General features: G+C 40.7%; 1 long non-coding RNA gene across 1 annotated transcript; it reads right to left on the bottom strand.

Moving 5' to 3' along the window:
* Positions 1-634: 634 nt before the first annotated feature.
* Positions 635-7,998, bottom strand: LOC130099244 (uncharacterized). The gene is made up of 7 exons (XR_008808369.1): positions 7,936-7,998; positions 1,843-2,068; positions 1,692-1,748; positions 1,530-1,613; positions 1,157-1,378; positions 835-965; positions 635-702 (listed from the first exon to the last, which is right to left on the bottom strand). It is a non-coding gene; the product is annotated as an uncharacterized LOC130099244 (long non-coding RNA).
* Positions 7,999-8,968: the final 970 nt, after the last annotated feature.

Genomic DNA, 8,968 nt, shown 5'->3' with positions numbered 1-8,968 from the left:
CTTCCCTAACATTAGTTTGCAAGTATTGTTAACTTGTTTTTTAACAACGACTGGAGAAAATCCGACTTTATCTTAATGTGTAAGGTCACTCAGTGTCCAGGACCGTGATTGTTATTTGCAAAAGTTCATTTTAACGGACGGAACCAGATTGGCTGACCCATACTTTACACGCTCACTCAATGCATGGACGACCTGACAGGATTAACGTTACCTCCGGTTGAGTGGCCTGACTTCTACACCTATCTACCATATACATCTTGGTAACGCTTCCTTTTACGCACAGAACAGAGAGGCGGGGTGAGCAAAGCTCATTATCATTTAAAGTCATATGCACTGAAACGGCGTGCTAAAAACAGAGCTGTTTTTGACCAAGTAAAATAAGTGTTTTCTTACAATACTAATGAGAATTTGTAATTAAAGTATATTACAAACTTTTAATTTAGACCCTAAAGAATCATACTAGCTTGTACAAAAATGGCATTATATGACCCCTTTAAGCACTGTAACAAGGCTCCTTTAGAGGTCTTGATGTTACTGACTGCAGGATAAAAAAAGGGTTCCAGTTGTCAGTGATGCTGGTGTCAGATAGTCAGCCTAGGTTTAAGGGGTCGGCTTTGGGTCCCTCTCAGCGGTACGGCGCCTTTTTCCACCTTCACGGTCAGATGCTCCTTTCAGGTAATGCGTAACGTTAACCTGGATCGCCTCATCAGTAGCATCCTGGGTCGCCGGGTTCTTCCGGATGGCTCCTGTAGAAAATAAAGATCTGTCATTCCATTTGAATGGCATAAGGTCATACACATCTACTTAAATATAAAAAAAAAATATCCAACTTACTTTGAACAATGGTCTTCAGGAACATGTCTCTAAAACATGCTTTATCCCCTACACCAGTCCAGATTGTATTGATGGAAAGGTGATTAGAGAAGATACTCTGAAGCATTCGCCACACGGTTGTCTTTAGGTCCCTCCCACATTTTATTTCCAAAAACCGAAGCTGAAAATACAAAAATGTGTAACAAATTACATTTCTCTGAAGCTTCTCATAAATTTAAAATGTAACAGGCTGTGGATTCAGACTGTAGAATATGCAGTGTACAATCTTAATTTTACTTTTTAGATTACCCGATGGCGTTATAAACGAAATCAGAACACTTACAAATCGTTCCTGGAGCTCTTTATCCTGCCTCATACTGTTGTCAAGTAACGCCGAATCTTCCTGGGTGTCTAGGGGGAGTAACAGATCCCCTGGCAGGGATAACTCTCCAACAGACACATTGGCACTGAAAATGTTGCAGCATAGTGTCCATTTTGTTGTCCATGCTACGCACAACATCGCCAAACTCTACAAGACATTGCAGCATTGGGGTCTGATCTGCACCTAAACGGGTTCCCAGAATAAAAGAAAGTAGTCAGTCCTGGTCCCTCAACTACTAAACTATGACAGTTATATCTAGGTCTACTACATGTACAGATGGGCCCCAGTGGGAATTAAACCAACAACCAACGCCTGCGTTGTTTGCAAGTTGTACCTGATTGCCCAGTGCGAGCAAACGTCTTCAACATTGTCCCAACTTGCTTCATCTGCTCTCGAAGTGAGCCGCTGTCATCTGAAGCTACAAAATGAAAGGCATATGGTAATTTTGGACACACACAAAAAAAAGTTAAATTTAAGAAAGAGTGCATGTTCTCACCTGCTGGTGCATTGCTTTCACTCAGGGCTTGTTTTTCATTCTGGAGTCTCTGGAAATCTATATAAAAAAATAAAATAAAAAAACACAACTAAAGGCACTATTTTCAATACTGTTAAAACACTGGACACTAAGACATAGGCCTAGAATATACCTTCGTAGCAGAAAACTTCATGCTGTACACGAGGTGCCAGGGGAGTCCAAGGGGCAATAACTGAGCGATGACTTTCTCCTATTGTTTATTCAAGCACTCAATGAAGTTTTCAAATGGGAAGCATGAGATGTTATCAAGGACATCATACTTTTTGGCATCTTGTCTGAGGTGCACCAAACCAATTCATGCATGTTGTATGTCACAATGTTCTTTTCCATAAAGCTTGCTGCAGTGATCAAAGAGAACCAATATTAAAGTAACAACAGGTAACTTTTCAACCTTCATAATATATTTCCAAGTCTCTTGTGATGGTACATCGACTTACAATAGGTTGAATGACACGTCTGCCATAGCCTGACGGGGTCTGTAGCGTTTTTAATCGTACTTTTAACACTAGAACTACCGGAATTCTATAACTACTAGAACGACCATAGCGGTCATTCTGACCGCTCATACTTTGACGTTCATATTGCCGTACTGAACGTCATTTTCGTCATGCCACAACTACATTTGAACCTTCTTTTTAAGTTTTCCGATGAAACATTTAATTCCTGTCGTCATGTTATGACGTCATCACCATTAAAACCGCTTAAAACAAACATTGGCCCGACAGGTGCTGCCTCTGAGGAAAGTTTTGCGTCAAAAAAAATTTTTTTCCCCGCACTTACCACGTGAATAGACATGCAAAAAGTTAGGAAACGTCAAAGCTTCATGCCGTTTAGTACAGCCCTGTTTCTAAATAAGTTCAATAATCAATACAAAATCTAAAAATAAATGGATTTACAATGTTAAGATAGGTAATAATAAAGATCAGGACACAACATTTAAATTCAAATGAATGTGAACATTTATTTTCCAGCCTAATTGATAAATATTTTCTTATTTTCTTTGTACAATAAAAACAAATCTTATGAAACAATAACTTATAACATATATACAATAACAAAAACACTACATACATTTCATTACACCGTAAAAACTTTCATGGACAGTACGCAGCACAATACACAAAAACAGGTTAAGAAAAAACATGAACATTAGCTAGACAAAAAAATGAACTGATTTAGAACGATTAGTTTCAGTAAACAAAAAAAAACAAAAACAAAAAAATTAACGAACAAAATCAGGTTGACAAGTTTTCCTCAAAGCTCATTTGAACGGCACAAACACCCCGTATCATTCACTGACGCTTACGCACAGTCCACACAGGTAAACACCGCCTTTCGTGTGCAGCTCCCACACACCACTTTACGACATTTGGCACATGTCTCCTTGGTTTTATTTTGTTTGCAGTTCCTCCTTACTTGGCACTGCCGCCTTCTCTCCATCTGCTGCTGCTCCTGCCCGGGTCCTGGCTCACGCACCACAAGTTGTGAGGTTTTTGATCCCATGTGGTCGGAACGAAGTTCGCTCGCCAGTCGCGTGATGAAGTCCCTCCGCGAAACATGCTCATTTGTGCACTTATTGTACAATATGTGTGCGTTGATTGCAGCCAGGTCGAGGATGTTATAGAACACAGCTACTGGCCATCTACGGGAGGGTGCTTTTACTGAATATTTTCTAGCCATTTGATCTAGAACGTCTACTCCTACCTTGGTCTTGTTGTAGTATGTTACCGTCTCTGGCTTTCTTTTCTGGCCACTTGTGATGCCAACAGCTGTGTGGACAGTGCTGAGGATGCAGACATTCTTTTTTTTTTTGCCCTGATACACGGTCAGTGTTGCATCGCCACTTTTCAGCACCTCTGTGCTGAACAGCGGCTTTTGCGCCTTTACGCACGGGGGGAGCTCTCGTCTGCTCTTGTTTACCGTGCCAACCAAGCTGGTTTTCTTGGCCTGAAGTGCCTTTGCCAATTCAAAAGAAGTAAAAAAATTGTCGGTGGTCACATTTCTTCCCTTCCCCAGGTATGGGTCGACCATTTTCAGCACCACACTGTCTGCAAGTCGTTGACCTGGCCTCCTCGTCTCGTCTTTGCCCAGATAAGGCGCACCGTTTACCATATATTTGGTGTCGACATCCGCAGCAAGCCAGAATTTGATTCCGAATTTGTCCGGTTTGTTTGCAATATACTGTATGAAACTGCACCTTGATTTTGTAGGGAATAGCTGCTCATCCACAGTGATGTCGGCACCAGGCTTGTAGCAGGCGATGCAGTTTTGGACAAATTTATCCCAAACATCACTCATAAGGGCAAACTTGTTGTCTCGCAAGCGTGTGCGTCGGGTTTCCCTTTTGTCGAAACGAAGGAATCGCATTATTTCCTGAAACCTGTTTCGGGACATGGTCTCCTTGAAAAAAGCGCAGCCCCACTCGGCTGACCAAAAGGTCGCCAAATCCATCCCTTTTCCACCTTGCGCGCCACGAATGTAAATTAAACTAATGAAGGCTTTTAGCTCTTCGATTGTCATGTCCCATAGGTTGTCCTCCTTGACTCGATGGGCCTCAGCCACGGTGCAGTCCCTGATGTGTTTCAGCATGCCATCATCCACCAAACACAAAAAGGCTGTAAGGGCATCTTCAATATTGCGCTTGGCGTGCGCTGTGGGGCCTGCTGCTTCAGTTATTACATTTTGGCATTGTCGCCTTCCTCTGTCTTCACCCAACTCTACATAGGTCCACACTGTGCCGTCTTTCGCCGTTTCACGCCTTTCGGCTGAAAGGGGGTTTATTGGGCCAGGCTCCTCATCTCGTGGCGGACTGTGTTGTCTTGGCACAGAAGGCACATTTGAAGGATCAGGATTTTGCACTATTGCCAAAAAAAGAAAAGAAAAAAGAACAGACTAATTACTTTTTTAGTTCATGAAATCATAATCTTGATAATTAGTCCTTATGATTTCTAATAGCCTGACAATATAGTATTATAGGCTACTAATAATAGCAATAGAATAATAAAAATGAAAAGGTGTGTGTGCCGGTGGAGGTGTGTGCCTGACGTAAAAATCTGAATGAATGGATCGGTCATCAGGAAAGTTGCGTGTTTGCGTCGGTAACAGCGGTGGGTGTTAAATAAGTTAATATGATAACCGATCTGATCGGTAAAGTTATAGCCTACATTAGATAGTTAGAGATGGTTAACTTTACTTTGAAGTTACGTTACAACTATTATTGAGCTAGTCTGCCTCGCAAAGTATAAAAATATAGCTAGAGAAGAAGAGAAACATACCTGGAATATTATCCGATGGAACAAGGTCAGTTCCAGGATCGGAGATGTCCAGCCGGCTCTTTTTTCGACGGGGAATGAATTCATTATCTGAATCACTCTCAGCGCTGGATGAACTGTCTAGGGACCAAGAGACATCGCTGTCCCTATCCGTAACGTTACCTGCTCCTCCATCAGACTCCTCATCGTCAAGCATTCTAAGCATGGCTAAAACCTCTGTGGCTGTCATTGTTCTTTTTGATGACATTTTGTTAGCTAAAATGTATAATATTTATAGCGTAAATGTATAATATTCATAGCGTTGGAATAGCGTAAACAAAAAAAGACAAATCGTTGCTATGCAACGGGGACATTCGTTACAGTGGAGGGAAATGTAGCGGACTTATGATATCTATAATGCGTGCGGTCAAAATGACCGCCATGGCCATTCTAGGTAGAAATACTCAGAACTGTTTTGTGTTTTGTGATTTTAATAAAATAACAGTGTCAGAATAAAATATACACATATTTAGGAAAAGTCAGAGTCATACAGCCACATGGATTTTATTTTAACAAAGTTATTACACTGTAAAATTCAAAAACGGTCAAAATGACCGCCTTGGGAGTTCTAGTGTTAAACTTCGGGTTTCGGGTAGTAACCGGCGAACAAAGAGAACTACAAAATTCGACTGCTTTACGGCATATACGTCACTTCCACCACCACCCCCACTTCCTTAAAATCGGACTTGCGAGCCAAATGTTATAGTCATGGCCGAAGCAGCACAGAAAAACAAGAAAGCAAAGGTTTTATCGGAGCAAAGCAAAAAGAGAAAAACACGCTAAATTGTCAACCCGGTCGGTCAAATCCCTGAAAAATGAGTTTATCTATAGATCTACCTGTTGAGCCACTCGTGATCGACAAGTTATACCGCAAATTAGTTTAAATCTCCCGGAATCTAGAGCGAGCGCGCACGCGAGACAGAGACTGTGCTCCAACGCGCGCGGACGGCAGAGAGAGAAAGCGAGCGAGAGACCTTGCGTGTGCAGGGAGCATCGAACCCTCCATCGAAAAAAGAATGCCTCTCTCTAACCTCTCTAATTCGCTAGAGTAGTAGCGAATTATCAATCTGGTAGCTAGTAAACGATATTCTAGTTTTTGATGGTTAGCTATCGCTAGTATTCTCGTTCTGATTTGAACTTTGCAATCGATGAAATGCAAATAGCAAATGTTTGACCTAAAAAGTGTAGTCTACTCAACATGTACAAAGAAAGGAGGAAGATTATTAATAAAATCATATTTTAGGATACCTAACATGTCTATGATATTTGTTTATTTGTCTTGCCTCAAGCTATAATGCAAATCGATTTGTAAAATTTGCAGATTCATTTATGGTAGCTTGATATTATAATATTGACGATATATGGTTATTATCAACCACTCAAACATTGCATTGAAGTATCATATAGATCCAGTAAAACGGTAACCAATAGACTAGGCTACTATAATGACGCTGGCTTGTAAACGTGAGCATCGCGATCATTTGTCGTTAGAAAAAAAATAAAACCCATGAAATTATATTCATATGACATGCTGAAATATATGCCACTGTACCTGGGATGAAGACATTTCACACGCGACGCAAGCAGAACACCTGCATGTGACCTCCTCCTACAGTGTTCAGGGCTATCCTGGTTGTCAACAATTGCACGTGCATGTAGGATGACAGAGTTTACGACAGTAGTAGAGGACAATACTGTTTCCCAACTGTAGGGGGAGCCCGAGAGCAAAAAACTACCTGTTGTTACTTTAACCACTGTGGGTACATTGTGAACTGAACTAGCAGCATACTTGTTCGGACAAACAAAATAATTTACACAACCTATATACATTATTATGTCATGTTTTGTTAGAAAAAAACACAAGTTATACTTAGTCTTTCTAGATAAAGCTTTGGCTAACTACTGTAAGTAGCTAATTACATTTCTACATGTAACGTTACTAGCAACATTGCTTAACCTCAGTGTGTACTGTAACAAAGGCAAAACAGCATACGTTAGCTATAGGGTGACCACCCGACCCGCGTAGCGCGTGCGCGCACAGTGTTTGAAGCCCAATTCATGCGTCCCGCAAATTGAGACCGTGTCACGCATAATCAATGCTTGCTCAAAAAAAAAAAGTCGGTCGCTCTATATCCTCGAGCCCCAGGCAGCCAAACGAATATTACTTGACAGTTCAGCACGCTACTGTTGCCACACCCACGTGACCTCAGTTGAACTGCTGACTAGGTTGTTGTCAACTTTTTCATTGTTGTCATGACAGCGCAGTGAGCGCACCAACTCGTTCCGTGAACCTCTGGAGTTGTGAGTTAAGAATTTTTTTTAACTGTTCCTGTGGTGTTGAGCAACTACAATTCCTGTTAATCCTATAATTTTATATTATTACTTATTTAAAGTGAATAAATTGTAATGAAAAATAAATAAAATTAAATAGCTAAAGTAAATCGTAAGTGGAAGTGCATCTGTCAATTCATTGAATGTTCAAAATATTATGAATCTTTATTTAGAAAAAAATACACATTGGTTAGCCTATTCATGAGCATACATCAGCAATTACACATGTTTAGGGGTATAGGGCATTATTAATATACCATGTAAAGTGGTATGTGCTAGAAATGGGTAAACCACTATCAGTGAGTCTGCCCGTGGGGTGGGGGCACCGCCGCGCCAGGCAGTGTCCCACATTGTCCCTCAGAAACATACCCCTTGTCCCCCCTTGGGCTTATTAGCAGGTGGTCACCCTAGTTAGCTAACACTCGCTAACGTTAGCCACTCTAGCTACTGGACTAGCAGCATACTGCAAGAACAAAGATTACTAATTTAGATATTTTAAAAAGATAAACTAAAAACAATGTAAACATAATATTGCGTTACACAAAAAGGAAACATATACTTACTTAAACAACGGTAGTCGATGACTTTGCTAGCTAGCAAACTGTAGGCTGTAGTAACTTCGGCAATCTTCTTCTCTTGATTAATGGCGGATTGTAAGTTGTAACCAACTTTTAGGTGCATCCCGCCACCTAAGTGTACAGGAGTGTGTAACACCCTGTTCTAATCAAACTGAGGCAAACCAAAGCCCGCCAACTGATGCGCAATGTGATCTAGTCTAGACTAGTCATATTGTTAGGGGAGGGGCCAGCCTCAGGGGCTCCAGTGCGTCATCGAGCCACCGTTTTAACCCCGTCCAAAAAATCCTGAACACAGCAATGGTGCAAAACTGTTTAACGGTCTAACTCCACAATTCAGTACTTCACAGTTTACAGTCTTTGTAATGTGTTTTAGCAATACATTTTTAACATTATTAATGTGTTTAGATTTTTTTTAATTGCCTTTAAAAAAAATAATCTGCTAAATTGTTCATACCATGAATTAAATATCTATTTTAAAACCTTATCAGAAAGATATTTATTGCCAAGTAAGTTTTATTGCCAAATTATTTTTGGTTTATTGGTGCATGTCTCAAATGTGCATCAAAGAAATGTAAAAAATTTTTACCTGCATAAAATAATTACATTTATTTTACATAGCCTATATTACTGTATAATCTTCAGAGTTTCAAAGTAATTTAAATGTCATTTCCTGAACCTTATAATGGAATCAAGAGTCAAGAATCTGTTATAGCCTAAACCCTAAAATAATAATAGCCATGGCTGGTCGATTTTGAGAGTAGAAATCCTTGTATTTCAAAGTGGCTTGCCGCCAGCCGGCCGTGGTCCATTAGACGGAGGCAACCGGCAGAGAAAATGAAGCAGTCGGCCCGCCAGCTATTCGCCGGCGGCATCTCGCAAAAAATGGGAGTGACTAAGCAAAAACGTTTCATCCCCGCCAGCGAGACGCACCTATAGCCGACAGCTTAGGGCCGGCGGCAAAAATAAGTCGTGCAGATATTTTTTGCTATCTGGGATAAGGTAAGTACATGGGTTAGGG

This window comes from Rhinichthys klamathensis, unplaced genomic scaffold (assembly GCF_029890125.1).
Source record: "Rhinichthys klamathensis goyatoka isolate OS25496 unplaced genomic scaffold, OSU_Roscu_1.1 h1tg000225l_1, whole genome shotgun sequence".
Classification (NCBI taxonomy): domain Eukaryota; kingdom Metazoa; phylum Chordata; class Actinopteri; order Cypriniformes; family Leuciscidae; genus Rhinichthys; species Rhinichthys klamathensis.
This window is presented reverse-complemented; position numbering and strand designations above follow the sequence as displayed.